General features: G+C 35.1%; 1 protein-coding gene across 4 annotated transcripts in view; it reads left to right on the forward strand.

The window, feature by feature from the left end:
- Window positions 1-2,613: 2,613 nt before the first annotated feature.
- The window catches only part of Pdxk (pyridoxal kinase), a 78,941-nt gene continuing 64,735 nt past the window's right edge, over window positions 2,614-16,819 (forward strand). Inside the window, exons 1-2 of one of the 4 annotated variants that reach the window (XM_068351917.1) lie at window positions 12,434-12,451; window positions 12,567-12,629. The gene's annotated coding sequence lies outside the window, so the exon portion shown is untranslated. Of the gene's footprint in view, window positions 2,725-12,330; window positions 12,452-12,510; window positions 12,664-16,819 lie in introns of those variants that run through there. The other 3 variants (XM_068351921.1, XM_068351919.1, XM_068351918.1) reach the window with 3 other exon arrangements.

Below are 16,819 nucleotides of genomic sequence, written 5' to 3' on the forward strand. Positions count from 1 at the left end.
GGGTTTTTAACTTGAGTCTGAAAGATTAACTTGAGTCTGGACTAAAATGACTTCTAGAAGGGCTAGAAACACGTTCTCTGGATCAAAATGGGGGTTTTTGAGGATGGTGAGTTCAATAGTAACATTTTCAACACCACCTGGGGTCATCTTCAAGGTCTAAAGGTCATTTATCAAGGTCAAATTTGTGAATTTTGGTCATTTTTGCTCGTTTTTTGTGTGTAACTCATAAGTGGTGAGAGATAGCTGATTATAATATAAGGCAAGTCTGCAGAGCTGTCCGAATTTAATATATATTGTCATATATCGTCCTTCAAGAAAGGACTGGAACGTCCCCTGATCGGGGTTTTTAACTTGAGTCTGAAGGATTAACTTGAGTCCTGGACTAAAATGACTTCTAAGAAGGGCTAGAAACACGTTCTCTGAGTCTAAATGGGGGTTTTTGAGGACGGTGAGTTCAACAGTGACCTTTTCAACACCACCTGGGGTCATCTTCAAGGTCAAAAGGTCATATTTCAAGGTCAAAATAGTGAATTTTGGTCATTTTTACTCGTTTTTGTGTGTAACTCATAGATGGTGAGGGTTGGCTGATTATAATAAGAGGCAAGTCTGTAGTTCTGTCCAAATTTAATATATATTGTCTAGCGATGTTCATCTAATCAAATGTTAATGTCTTTGAGTTTTGTTGTGATGAGAAATACCATTCTTTCTTTCTTATTTTAGTGTTTCATTGTTTTAGGGCTTTATTGGAATGTTTGAGTAATACAATATTTGACAATATATATTAAATTTGGACAGAACTACAGACTTGCCTCTTATTATAATCAGCCATCCCTCACCATCTATGAGTTACACACAAAAACGAGTAAAAATGACCAAAATTCACTATTTTGATCTTGAAATATGACCTTTTGACCTTGAAGATGATGAAGATGATCCCAGGTGGTGTTGAAAAGGTCACTGTTGAACTCACCGTCCTCAAAAACCCCCATATTGACTCAGAGAACGTGTTTCTAGCCCTTCTTAAAAGTCATTTTAGTCCAGGACTCAAGTTAATCCTTCAGACTCAAGTTAAAAACCCCGATCAGGGGACGTTCCAGTCCTTTCTTGAAGGACGATATATGACAATATATATTAAATTTGGACAGCTCTGCAGACTTGCCTCATATTATAATCAGCTATCTCTCACCATTTATGAGTTACACACAAAAAACGAGCAAAAATGACCAAAATTCACAAATTTGACCTTGATAAATGACCTTTAGACCTTGAAGATGACCCCAGGTGGTGTTGAAAATGTTACTATTGAACTCACCATCCTCAAAAACCCCCATTTTGATCCAGAGAACGTGTTTCTAGCCCTTCTAGAAGTCATTTTAGTCCAGACTCAAGTTAATCTTTCAGACTCAAGTTAAAAACCCCGAGGTCCTGACGTTCCAGTCCTTCCTTAAAGGAGTCTATGGTTCCTACACACTATCCCTGCCTCCCACCATCACACACCTTTCGGCTCTGACAAGTACGCTCCCCCTAGGCCTCCACCCTAAAAAACAAATATGCTCGTTTTCTACACCTGAAATTATGAAATATATTGATTTTGTGGTTTACAGATGTGGATCAGAGACAACAGGATATTTGTATTCAATTTTACTTAGGTTAGACAGTAATTGTTTCCTCAATACATGAGACCGAAAATAAAATAAGTATAAGCAGGTGATGGAGAGCTTTTGGTAAGCAAAATGAAATTATGAAGGTAAAATGCCACTTTCTCTAAAAAGAAAATTATTTAATGAGATCGACCTACCAGTATTAACTTATGCATCAGAAACTTGGGGCCTTACTAAAGCCTTGGAACATGAGCTAGTTACAACTCCGATCTATAATGAGAATAACGTTATATAACTATATATATATATATATATATATAATCGGTACTGTAGGCAAACAGATTTGACATGAAAATAACCCCACTGCACTGTGAAGATGCTGTTGTTGTATTGGAAGTTTTCCGAAACGGTAGTTTTTCATGATCCACCAGTTAAAATGATCAATCTAATAGTTACCAAAATGTTGATTTTTCTTTTGAACACACACACACACACACACACACACACACACACACACACACACACACACACACATATATATATATATATATATGTGTGTGTGTGTGTGTGTGTGTGTGTGTGTGTGTGTGTGTGTGTTATTCGTAATTTCACAGTTACGTTTGCTGTAAGATTACGTGAAGTGCTTATGTAATTTAAACAAATCACGTCGTGTTCCATTACAAGTTGCAAGTCTGTGGTGAGACTTCTAATGATTTTGATCTGAGTAAATGTATTGGAAGCCATGAAAACGTGATTGGAATAACCACTGTTGAAGGTAATACCAAAATTCTAACAACCGATAAGAAAAAAGAAGCTTATGTAGCCTATATGGTATAAAACACGAAGTTCAGTGTTACAAAGCTGAATTCAATATAAATCTTAGAGTGGAATTTTCTAGGAAAAAAAAACCGGGGAATAATAAGATATGTATATTGGAAAATAATCAATTTTGTTAGCTATCATGTTCACTTTGGAGCGTTTATCGAGAAAAACTAATCTCACCTCTACTATATAGTTACTTGCTTTGTGACGTCGCTGTTTAGTGGTTTGTTTATATAGGTACTCGAGTGTTGTGTAGTCTGACTGACGACAGTTCCTCTACTTCTAACCAACCAACTACACAGTAAGTTCCCCTAATTGTAATCTTATAAGCTAATCAACACTGATAAATTAAAATTGAATAATAGGGAGATTGGCACGTTTGTAGCATTTTCAAGATTACAGTACTTGCTACTGATCCCGATTAAACAGAATGTAGATAATATCGTCTACATATTTTAACAGGAATGCAATCATATATTCACTGATGTAGCCAATCCATATATACCGAATCACATACCATAATATCAAAAGAACAGATAAGTCTCGGATATTTTCAGGGATTGCAAATAACTTTGTTATTTTGTCAATCTGTTAGTTCCGGGGATAACATTAAGTTTATCCATTTGAACTCTTAGGTCAGCTTTACTTTAAGGGTTGTTTATCTGGTCCTGTACAGCAAGGGAATCCTACTCTACAGGACCTCCACGGTCATTTTATGATATTCATTCGAGAGCATTTAACATTTCACAATGCCTATTGCTCGCTTACCGTTAGATCATCACCATCGAAACACTGGCTGAATAAGAGTCTCCAGTTTCCTCTTGAAAGCCTTTATATCTTCAATTATTCAGATGTCTTGTGGAAGCTTATTGTATAGTCTCGTTGCCGCATATTTAAAGGCTCTAGAGCCTACAGTAGACATGTATCTAGGTTCCAATAGTTTGAAAACATCTGTAACTATTCTCGTGTCATGACGATTTGTTGGCTGCACAACATGCAGCAAACCTTAGATATTTTGAACGACCACTTCTGATAACTTGGTGGGCTATTATACATATATTAAACTCAGCTTTTGCTTTAATCGGTAGTCAATGTAGATCACTTAGTATAGGAGTGATTCTTTCTCTAGGTGGAACTTCTATCAGTCTTGCTCCTCTGTTTATTATGTTTTGTAATTTCTTTAGTGGTACTTTTGGTAGATTGTAGTAGATGGAGTTACAGGAAAGTAACAACATTGAAATAGATCTTTCATATTTAAACTATAAAAAATTTAAAAAGCAAGAGGAGGACACATAACTTGTTATAAGATAGATTAGTGTTCCTAGTTGTACCCTTAAGCAAGAGAACTACCCCAAGACAATGGAAGACTGCGATACAGAGGCTAGGGCATTATCTAAGACTATATAACAAGGGTTTGATTTTGGAGTGTCCTTCTCCTAGAAGAGCTGCTGATCATAGCTAACGAGTCTCTTCTACCATTACTAAGAGGTAAGTAGCCACTGAACAATTACAGTACAGTAGTTGACCCTTTAAGCGAAGAATTGTTTGGTAATCTCAGTGTTATCAGGTGTATGATAGTAGAGAAGAATGTGAGAAAAAAATGCCTGACTATTCAGTATATGTGTAGACAAATGAAAATTAGCCATAACCAGAGAGATGGACCCAATGTAGTACTGTCTGGCCAGTTAAAGAACTCAACAATTCTCAAGCGGTAGTATCTCAACAGGTGGCTGTACCTTGGCCAACCTACTACAGCTGTCCAGTCTCCGTGCGTTCATTGTTATCTATATATGGCTGTGCTAATCTTATCGCCGTATAACAAGATTAAAGGTAACTCCAAAGTCAAGGCCAATCATTCGTAGCTATAATCTGGAGGTTTCTGTACAAGACTGGAAATTGTAATAAGGGAGTCAAACTGCAAACTAAGGAAAATATGATTACCTACAGCATATCTATTTATAAGTTTTGCCAGACATTAAAAAACCCTAAAGTAATATGGGTGTTACGGGAAATATTTACCGTTTTGAGTAAAATTGCCAAATTTCCAAGTGCAAAAAGATCCCTATTATTCTAACTTGAGGAAAATAACTAACAGCGAAGGAGCTGAGGAAACAGATATCAGTAAATATACACAAAGGAAAAATACTTTTTGGGTTTATACCTTTATAAGCACCAAGATCCAATAATATTGTCGTAATTTCACGGGAAGAAAAAGCTAAACTAGTAAGTTTAGCTTTAGAAAAACAGGAAAGAGAAAGATCGAAGTTCGTATATTCTGTTTACCGTCAAATGCAACATTCAAAGGGTTACCATTTTCTTTGGACAATTATATCAGTCCTTTTGTTTAAGCAAAGAAGGTTCTTTGAAGTCTAGACCAAAGAGTAAAAATTTAATTGTAGCTCACATTTATGTTCCAAGGTTGTACCAAAAGGTGATTCAGTTATGGTCTAATTATATTCTTCTCAAGTAGAAGCATAAACTCTCTGAGCAACAGGTCTCAAATTAGTATAGTTATTCCAAGTCAAATCTGACCTATATTTTCCCAAGAAGATAAGCCTCCCATGTCACCAAACAAACACGTCTAAATTCACCATTGAACCATGGCTTGCCTTTGATTCGGCATTTAACACACGAGAAGGATTACGTTTACCAATCATATTGAACGGATTTTCATTTAAAAGAACAAGAAGCCTTTACGCATTTGTGTTTAACCCATGAAAAGTTAACTCCAGATGCCATTCCAAGCTTCTGGTGATTTGATTTATATAATTTAATTGTAATTTGCCTCTCAGTGCTCAATTAGATAACGTAGTAATAATCTTTGAATATCGCCTTGGAAACAATGTTTGTATATTAGTATCAGGATGAATATTCTGTAGAGAACCTCGCCATTAACTGTGCTATTACCAGGATTGACTACCGTAACTCTCTATATATCACTCTTCTACATAAAGTTAAATCAAAGAAATTACGAAACAATGAACAGGAGCAAGAATGATAAAAGTTGTCCTACCACTAGAAATGATTACCCCAATACTAATTGAATTACGTTTGTTACCTGTTAAAACGAGAAACGAGTTTGATATGTGCAATGACTCGTCAAGTTATCAGAATCCGGCATCCAAAATATGAGAGAGAGAGAGAGAGAGAGAGAGAGAGAGAGAGAGAGAGAGAGAGAGAGAGAGAGAGAGAGAGAGAGAGAGAGAGAGAGAGAGAGAGAGAATGTCATTTACCTCAGAAATCTCAAGATGAAATAACTGAATTATATAACTACCGTTCTGTTTAATTTATTTCCACGAGATGGTTTCAAGATATTAGACCTAAGATCCTAGTTATCCTACCATATCTATGGCTAAGATGGTACCTCTGCTGTAGGCAGGGTGACCAGATTTTGAAAGTTTGAATAAGGGACACCTAAATTGGGGTGTAGTTGAACAATATACGGTCGGACACACAACTTGGGTGAATGGGTGTAGTAACGCACGCAGTGCAAAGTCTTCATACGTGTCTATGTTGTCCAATTGACTTATCTTTTGTTTTTAAACGTGTTCATTGTAGATTTTGTTACAAAAAGTTGTTCGTTGTAGATTTTGTTACACCAAGTTGGGTGCTACTATAGCGTGAGGTCTACCACACTATAGCGTGAGATCTACCTCCCGTTAGCACTATAGCGTGAGGTCTACTGATGAGTTATTCGTCCCTCATAGATAAAACACATTTCATACATTAGTTTAAGCAATAAACACTTAATTTAAACATATCTTAGAAAGGACTTACATAGATAATTGGATTTCTGATTACATTAAAGAAAAAGGAATAAAGGAAAAAATAAATGTTATTATATATTTCCATACATTTATTCTAGCGATACACTCTTCGTACATCAAATATGTTATCATATATTTCCATACATTTATTCTAGCGATACACTCTTCGTACATCAGACATGGTATCATATATTTCCATACATTTATTCTAGCGATACACTCTTCGTACATCAAACAGGTTATCATATATTTCCATACATTTATTCTAGCGATACACTCTTCTTCCATCAAACAGGTTAATCTAGCGATACACACTTCGTACATCTTCTAAGAATGACACAAATAGATCATTGGATTTTTTTTCTCATCACCTTCCAGCAAAAATTATCAAGATGAGACTGGAACAGCTGACGACCAACACCTCGCATTCTCTTCAGAATTATCGTTTTAGCGTCCAACCACGATCGCTCAATTGCCTGTGTGTGTGCTCCTGTCGCTGGATCCACATAATATTGCTGGTGGTTCACTGTAGAATGCTGATATCGATGATATCTCTTTTAGGCTGAGGGAAAAACTGATTTAGGAGCTCCATTTGCTTCCTTTTCTATGGACAGGTCACGTTTTTAATGGATTTGGGCAGTTCACATATTCGATGGTTAGGTGCGGTCCTCTGGGACGCTGGTCACGCGGTAGACCTCACCCTCCACCGGGGTAGGCGACATATGGCAGTAGACCTCACGCTATAGTAGCACCAAGTTGTTCATTGTAGATTTTGTAACAAAAAGTTGTTCGTGGTATATATCAAAGCATTACAGTATTGCAATCAATCATATTTTGCAGATTTGAATGATATAACTAAAATTTAACTACTCTGTTGATTTTTTTGTCTTTAAATGTTGAAAACACGGGACAAAATGCTTTCCGAAGAAAATCCATAAAGAACTATGGGACAAATGTCATAAAAATAGGATAAGCCCATCGAATACGAAACGTTTGGTTACCTTGGCTTGGAACGGCCTCAGAGAGGCTGTAGCCTAAATCTCAAATTAACCAATTTGTGAAAATCAAATATTTTAACAATATTAGGTCACAGCCTATCAATGACTATACAGTTCAGTCTGATTGGAAGTTCTCAAAAAAGCTTTTTTTAGCCTGATCACGAAGTAGGTCTACGCATATAACTTTATCTCGACATCAGGAAATGAATTTAAAACCTAATTGCCAACCAATAGTTTGTTAAGGAGACATGCACGTTATTATGTTACGTTTAGAAATAGAGAGTTAAAGACTGAAATTTTTACAAGTAGGTCTATTCATCAATCAGTTTTGCAGATGCTGTTTTGATTTAACAGTTAAATTATTCCAGTTTACAAGGGAAACGGAAGAAAACAAGAAGCTTATTGTCAATTGCTTTCAGTCATGGTAAAATTAAATTCTGAATGTGTTCTTTTGCCGCTGATAATACCATTTCTTCTTTATTATGCATTTAAGTTATTGCAATAATTTTTATAACAAAACAGACATAGCTTTTAAGGGCTTTTGACCAGAGCTAGTTTTTGGTCATAAAATCAATAATTATGATATCAAAATTCTCAATCTTATATAAAAAGATATTCAAAATGATAGTGACTATAATACAAATAATGATGATTATAAAAATCAAATAAAATCATATCAAGTGCTATTCTCACTCCTAAAAAGTAAAGTGTGATTACTGAAAGGAAAGTTTGTAATTGAGAAACATCTGAATGATATCTAAAAAATATAAGAAATAAGAAAATATTTTTCTCAGACTACTTAAAATATCATCGTTATATGTATGAATAATAATAATAATAATAATAATGATAATAATAGAACGAAATCCGTTGCGTTAACCTAACTCGTTCGTAATAGCAGCTTATAAATCAGAAAAACCCTCTCGCCTTATGCATTTTTAGCGGGAAATAGGCCTACCTATCGTAAGTCTTTCTCGGCTGTGGTTGGTAAATTGCAAGACGTATTTTTATAAAGGAATTTGACTGGGTAGTGCTGGAAAACTTATATCTATTATAGATAAATTACGACTGAAAACGACTAAACTTAAAATGGTTATTAAAAAAATATTGAGATTATAGAAGGGAAAGTCTGTAATTGATGAACATTTGAATGATATCTAAAATATATGAATAAAAATTAATGAAATATCTACTCAGGCTACTTAAATATTATCGTTATTTGTAGGCCTATAAAAATGAATTAGGACAAAAACTTTTAGGTAGAGGGTTTGAATAAAATGAATCGCGTAAATTTAACTCGTCCATATGTAGCGGGGTTCATCATACAAACAAACCAGAGAAACCCTCTTTCATAGCTAGAGCGTTTTAAAAAAAAATGCCTCGTGTGAATCTAACTCGTTCGCCAACAGCAGCCCATAATCGAGAGGAGCCCTCTCACCTTGTACATTTTAGCGGGAAATATCTGGCGTCTCATTGGTTGATTCTTTCTCTGCTCCGATTGGTGGTTGTATGTGACGTCATACATGTGTATTTTTATGAATGAATATAACTGTGTAAAGGTGAAAAACCTATACTTATTACAGATAAATTGTAATTGAAAAATTACATTTTCGTGGGAATAAACTTTAAATGGCTCTTAATTTTTAATAAACAGATGATGGAGTATGGTGAAGGGTATAAGGTAAATAAATAAGTTATATTCGAAGGCATACTTGACTGTGTTCTGGCTACGATGTTAGATGTGCGTGTGTTTGTCTGTGAAGCTGTAGTAAGCGAAGGCAACCACCAATCACAGCCGAGGAAGCTATAGCCAATCAGAGAACTGGAATCTACCACTGAGCGAACGTTCAGCAAACATATATATGAGTTGCTGTTTGTGAAAAATACCCAAATATCCATTAAATCTTATTCAGACGCTCTAGCTAATGGGTGATAGATAGAGCTGGAGATTTTTATTTTTGTTCTTATGAGAGTTACATACATTTTCTTCAAAATATATAGAAAGATCCTAATGGGATGTTTTTATAACATATCTTATTAGAGGAATAATTTACGATTACCAAACAATTTACATTGAGAAAATAAGCCTGTGACGTCATAATGAGCAGGATGAATCTCTTTGTTTGGCTTGAGTTAATTACTGGGTAACACGTGATAGATATTACGTTAAATAGTAAAGGAGCTATATGACTTTAGTTCCTCCTGTTTTTATACATTTCAGGTACAGTATAACGTAATTGAACAGATCATTACAGCATTATCTTTATTAGGAACTACGTAGTTGTAAGGTTCAATATCAACAGTATACATACACAACATTTCAGATAAATTACAACATAAGCAGTATTTTTTTATGGTAACCATCTCATAACAAATTTAGTAATAAAGTGAATCTTTTAAATCTGTTTGAATTTGATTAATTTGCTAATAGCAGCCCATAAATGAGAGGGACCCTCTCCCCTTATTTGTTTTAGCAGGAAATATCTGTCATCTCGTTTGATTTATCCAATGTTGTGACTGGGGGTTGTATGTGACCTCATACAATCGTATTTTATAAATAAATTCAACTAAGCAGTGGCGAAATACCTATAAATATTTCAGATAAATTATGACTTAAATAACTAAAAATTTTATGGAAAAAAAAATTAAACCAATGATTTGGTAATAGAATTGATTTTAAACATCATTCTCTCAAGTTTAAAATAAGAAATAATAGGATAAAAAATAACTAGTCTAGAGAGCATTTGAACGAAATATCTCGTGTGAACTTGGTTAGTCTCATAACAGCAGCCCGTAAGTCACGAGTAACTCATAAACCTCATGCGTTTCCTTAGCGGGATATACCTGGTGCCTTATTGGTCAATTCTTCCTCTATGGTGATTGGTGGTTATATGTGACGTCATGCAATCTTCTGTTTAATGAATGAATTCAACTGGGTAGAGGTAAAGTAACTATGCTTATTGTATATGAATTAACACTTAAACATAACAATTCTTATGAAAACAAACCTATATTATTATCAATTTAACAATGCCATGGATAATGAATCTTGTTTAAATGCGAAAGCTAAATAAATACTTAATTTTTGAAGGAATAATCAAATGGGTTTTGGCTATGATGTTTGGTGTGTATGTGTGAATTTGTAAACAAGGGCGAAACACCAATCACAGCTGAGAAGATACAGCCAATCAGATGACTGAAATATCCCGCCAAAAGAGAGTTCCGGGGATTTATGAGTTGCTGTTCAAGAAAAATGCCAATTTTCCATATCATCGGTTTTAAACGCTCTAGTTATGGTGGTTAGTTAGACCTTAAAATTCTTTATTTCTTAGTGAATAAAAGATATATTTTCTTCAAAATATATAGATATTTGAATAGCATATAATTTATCAGAGGGATACATTGAAATTGTCAAATAATTGTTTTTATTGAAAAAATAGTTCTCTGACGTCATAATGAGCAGGATGAAGTTTAAAGTTTGTCTAAATGACTGATGAATTATGTTTGCTGGTTTGATTGAGGAATTTAGTAACACAGTTGATATTTGATATTCAAATATACATTATTGTTTAATTGACATTGTATAGTGAATGAACTATGACTGCAATTAATATTTTGTAACATTTGAAGTCATAGTCAATCAGAGGACTGGAATGTATCACCAAGAGAGAGTTTCGGGCACCTATACGTTGCTATTCGAAAAAAGAAAGGAAAAAAAACCACACCTACGGAACTGAAGATTTTTAAGGGAAATATACTTTCTTCAAAATATATAGAGGCAGTCACTCGTAGGATGCTTTTTTATAACATATTCTATCAGAGGCATACATTATGATTGCCATCAATTATTTTTATTAAGAATAATATGTCGAAAAATAGCCCAGTGAGGAAAGGGATTAAATAAATTTCAAGAGAAACAATGAACAATTAAATATGATTGAAAATCAGTAATAGGCCTAACATTAAAATACATTTTTCGTAAACTATAATATTTAGATCAGGAATAAGAAATTTAATAGACCTTAAATTCCTGCCCAGCATATTAAGATGAAATTCAGTTGCTAGTCCAAACAGGAGAGCAATGGTCATACTAGAAACAAAGCAGAATGAAAGAATTAGACATTGATTACCAAAATTCTAAGATTTTTTTGTGTGCAACTGAAGAATGTGTTAGAAAAAACATCATCAATGCTGAGATCTGGATGATGAGGAGCACTGTCCTCGAACTACTTACAATGCTTAAAATCATATATTATCATCATATCGAGCTTAAATAGTGCAGACAGGAGCTGCATGCATACACGACTGTAATTCCTATTTTGTTACATTTCAAGTATAATGTAATTATTCGAAGGAATAATAGAATGTAGGTTCTAGAGCTCTCAAATATGTTGTCCCAAAGCTTTGAGCTGTGTGTGTGTTAAAATTGCCTTACCTTGTGTAAGACATGGATTCTTTCGTTGGCAGCTAATGATGTAAGGCCAAAAAGTAATTAGTTTTAACTTTAGTTTTAGGGGTTTATTTCTCGCCCTCCATCAGACACTAAAAGTCTGTTCAGACTGGCCTTGGTGTGTGAAAATAATTTTTTTTCCAGTTAATATTTTGCTCTGTATCTTTACAGTTATTCGCAAGCATTTGTATTCAGGCTTAATAGTTTTCAGCTCACTATTATAACACTTTCTAAAAAGATAAGTCTTCAGGTTTTTCTTGAAAGCTGCCACATTTTTGCTATTCTTGACATCAAGTGGAAGGTCATTGAAGAGTCTCGGTGCAGCATAACTAAACGTTCTTCCTCCTATTGCATGATTCACACTAATTTCGAATAGTCTATTTGAGTCATCAGCATGTCTAACTCTTACAGCAGCTCTAGTAGCTTGAGGGTAGGGGACCAAGCAATCACGAAGATATCTTATCATATCATATCATTCATTATTGAGCATAAGGTAGTTTCTGTAGAGTGATTAGCTCTGTAGGCCGATTGATTTTCTGGGAATACCTCTAACTCATCAATATGCGCCCATAATTGCTCACTTATGTAGTGGTAGTTTCGAGTGATCTCATTCAGCAGCCTGGAATTTGGGTTCCCAGGTGGGGTTAATGGTAAGATACCAAGCGTCCCACGGGCTGGCATTGATCAAGGCCAATAGAATTGGCCTTGGCATTAATAACCATCCATTAGTCACCCGAAGGACTGAAGACGTGAGGAGAGATAAGAAGCCCCACCCACCAACATGATTACCAACATGTGGTAACGCTGACGAGGGTAATTTTAATGTTGGTAACATTGACATATGTAAACATTGCGTCACCGGTGACCGGTCTGCCTTGAGAGATATCGCTACCGCTGCCGCTACTGACCGGTCCTCTTTACCTTTCAGATAACGTTACGACTGTGGCCAGCTTGTGACAATACCGTTTGTCACTTATACACTTCGTGATTGGTAATAATAATTCAGCATTACTTAGTTCCACTAGGTATATGAGAGTAACCTAACCCTTACTATTGTGGTACTGGTACGGTAGAATTTCATGCAGGTAGGAGCGTAAGGTACTAGGTAAATATATTTATACTTATGCCATTCATCGTTAACCCTGGTGAATTATGGTTTTCAGACAAGTATTCATATATTTAGAACGATTTAATATCCATTTAAACCGAAAAATGGTAGTTGTTTAATGAGGGCATTTTATTCATAAATTCCAAAACCTAACATTTCCTAGTGAAGTTATCATAATCCTCCAAAGCATAACCGAGGTTTCATGTTGGTGAATGTATGATGACGGCTAACAAAGAATACGGCAGTGTAAAGGGGGGTTGCAAGGGGCGTTAGCTCCCCCCTATTAGGTAAGTAGATAAGGACATGGCTTGTTGGTTTGGTTAGGGGGTTAAGTTTGGGTTAGTTGGTGTCCACTTTTATGCATGCTAGAACTGGCCGGTGATATACAAAGGCTCCCAATACTACATTGGATCCTTCTCTATGGTTACGGTCCATTTTCTCTCTACCTACACATACAACGAATAGTTTGACCTGTTCTTTATATATTCTTCTCTGTCCTTATACACCTGACAACACTGAGATTACTAAACAATTCTTCTTCACCCAAGGGGTTAACTACTGCTCTGTAATTGTTGGATATTTCTTTTCTTACAGTCGGGGTAACCTTTCCTAGTAAAAACCAACTTTTCCCCATAGAAAAATGCCCGTTTCCTTCGAGGAAGACACTTATTTTTGTTGTAAGTAAATACTTAGTGTATATATATATATATATATATATATATATATATATATATATATATATATATATATATATATATATATATATATATATATATATATATATATATATATATATCCACCAATAATGGGGGGACCCCCAGTGGAACTCTGAGTTTTGGGGAAACGTTATATAATGGTGAAACAATCCTTTTCTTCTCTATACATTATGTTTTTGGACGTATAATAAATCCATGGAAAACTGCACAAATTATCTATATCCTATAGTAACGGTATATTTTTCCTTTATTTGTTGACATTCTACGGGTCGGTTGTATTCGCTCCCGTTCATTTGTATGTACATAGCAGTTTTAGATCTTCCGTTCATAAACCCCGCCTTCCTTTATTTTTACCAATAGGATAATGTGTTTCCTTATAATCCCTCCCCATTTTTCCCCACGTCATTCAAGTATTTTTACCCGCGACATTCAAGTAGCCTACTTGACCTAATACAACTGTACCCTTTCTTTTATGTAATACCCACGTGTACATATTACGTTTTACGCGAGAATTACCGGTTTTCTTATAAACCCTCCTCATTTTTACCCACATCATTCAAGTATTCTTCTTGATCTGACCTTTCTAATACTGTATGTACCCATTCATTTAGGCAATACCCACATGGGCATATTACGTTTTATAACTATTCTGCTAATACTGTATGTTTATGCAATACCCACATGGACATATTTTTTTTTACCCTATTTATTCAAGTATACTATGAGTCTTTACCCCTGTATTAAAGTAGTTGTTTATTTGTTGATGCAATACCCACTTGAACTGTATATTTCTCTTTGCTTCCATACCTCTTTCAACTGTTTCCTCCCCTATTATAGCATTTCAATTTATTACCATTAAATAATATTTATTATTCTCTTCATTTTAACTTACTATTTTTCCTTCATACCTGTTGTTATTACTTTATCACACCCAGTTTTCTCATAAATACTTGTTCTGAACATGTTTTCCATGGAAGTTCATTCAAGTTTACTTTGCAGACTCCGTTCTGTTTCCCTTAACCAATCACGTGCCCCTAGGATGGAAAGTTTCCACCGGGGATTTAATATTTCTCCTTCCCCATTCCTTATCTCTCAGTGATCTCATCAGTCACTTCCCAAGCCTTTTTCCCTGTAAAACCTTTGTCCGTATTAAGCCTTTGTTCGTATTCTACTCCTTTCATGTGCTATTATGGAACTTCCTATACAAATGTATAATGGTTGTAGTTATCCATACTTAAAAGCCACATGGAAGTTTCATGGAAATTACTGTACCATGGTACAGTATACCAGATGTAATTAACACTTTCGCCCCTACCCTCCGCCACCACCGGTCGGGTACAGCAACAGTTGCTAGAAGACCCCGGCCTTCGACATCCTTATCATAAAGTAAGTCATTATTTTTACTTCAAGTTTAATACTTGGTTAGGGAATGCAGTTCATTATTAAAGTTATACTGTATTGATGTTAGCGTGCGCAGCTCAACGTCACCGCTTGTCAGTACAAACGGAGCTTGAGGTTTTTATTTATCGGCGAGCGAAGCGAGCCCATGGCGGAATAAGAACCATTATATTTAGGGTAAAACAATTTGAACACAAAATGTATGTTTTCCTGTAGTAAATACTGTAATATGATTTCACAGAATTCAGCTTCATTTCAATTGCAACCAAACAGAACAGCCAGTTCGATTAACTTCTGTGTGGAATGAAGTTACCCGAACTGTTTGTTCTGTTTGCGATTGAAATGAAGGTCAAATTCGGTTAAATCATGTTATTTACTACAGAAAAACATGTATTTTTTGTTCGAAATGATTCCCCGACAGTAAGTAAAACTTTACCGGTATCTGAGATTAACCTAACCCCTGACTATTGTGGTACTGGTACGGTAGAATTTCTTTTGTTAGGCACGTAAGATAAAAGGTAAATATATATACCGGTACTTACTGTTCCTCGCTAACCCTGGTGAATTATGGTTTTCAGACCAATATTCATGTAGAGAATGATGGTGATATCCATGTACATTGAAAATTTGTAGTTTTTTAATGAGAGCATTTTTTTCATAAATTCTAAAACCTAATATTTTCTTGTGAAAAGTTATCATAATCCTCCAAAGTATGTGAAAATAATCGAGGTTTCATCTTGGAAAACCCCAAAAGCAAGTTTTGTTTTCTGGAATAATAGCACGCAAATAAACAATCTCACCCGTCCTCCGTTCCGGCATACAGTACTACATTGGATCTCTCTCTCTGGTTACGGTCCATTTTCCCTTTGCTTACACATACATCGAATAATTTGACCTCTTCTTTATATATTCTCATCTGTCCTCATATACCTGACAACGTTAAGATTACCAAACCATTCTTCTTCACCTAAAGGGTTAACTACTGCACTGTAATTGATCAGTTGCTACTTTATTCTTGATAAGGGTAGAAGAGACTCATCTATGGTATGCAGCTCTTTTAGGAGAAGGAAACTCCAAAATCAAACCATTGTTCTCTAGTTTTGGGTAGTGCCATAGCCTCTGTACCATGGTCTTCCACTGTCTCTTGGGTTAGAGTTCTCTCGCTCGAGGGTACAGTCGGGCACACTATTCTATCTAATTGCTCTTCCTCTTGTTTTGTTAAAGTTTATATATTTTATATTGGAAATATTTATGTTAATGTTGTTACTGTTCTTAAAATATTTTATATTTTCATGTTTCCTTTCCTCACTGGGTTATTTTCTCTGTTGGGGCCCCTGGGCTTATAGCATCGTGCTTTTCCAACTAGGGTTGTAGCTTAGCAAGTAATAGTAATGATAATTTTAATAATAATAATAATAAAAATAATAATAATAATAATAATATGGTACATGTACAAGCAGCGCGAAACAATCATATGGGTCATTATTATAGGGATATTTTTACTTTCAGATGGGGAACAATACCTAGAGCTACATACTGAACATACAGCATTTTCAACCTAATCAATTGACTGAAATAGATGAAGTTGCACACAATTTAGAAATACTGTATATTGAACTCCTATCTGGGTGATGTATTCTTCTGATTGTAATAATTCAGGAACTGAAGATGAGGTGAAAAAAAAATAGCGTCCGGGAACTTGTGCAGGAATATTTGAAACCTCTTTATTGGTTGAAAAGCCAGATAATGATTGTCATACAAAAAACCACCAGATAGCAAAGGTGAATGTAAACCATGCATGCACAGTGAACCACAATCAGTCTCTCAAATGTAAACACAGTACTTAGTCAGTGGAATGATGTTCCCATTTTAATCTAACGATACATAAGCTATTATGTTCTACCCCCCATTAGTCATACAGAGAATTATGCCAAAGTAGCCAGCATTTGTCAATTTCAT

This window comes from Palaemon carinicauda, chromosome 28, assembly GCF_036898095.1.
Source record: "Palaemon carinicauda isolate YSFRI2023 chromosome 28, ASM3689809v2, whole genome shotgun sequence".
NCBI lineage: Eukaryota > Metazoa > Arthropoda > Malacostraca > Decapoda > Palaemonidae > Palaemon > Palaemon carinicauda.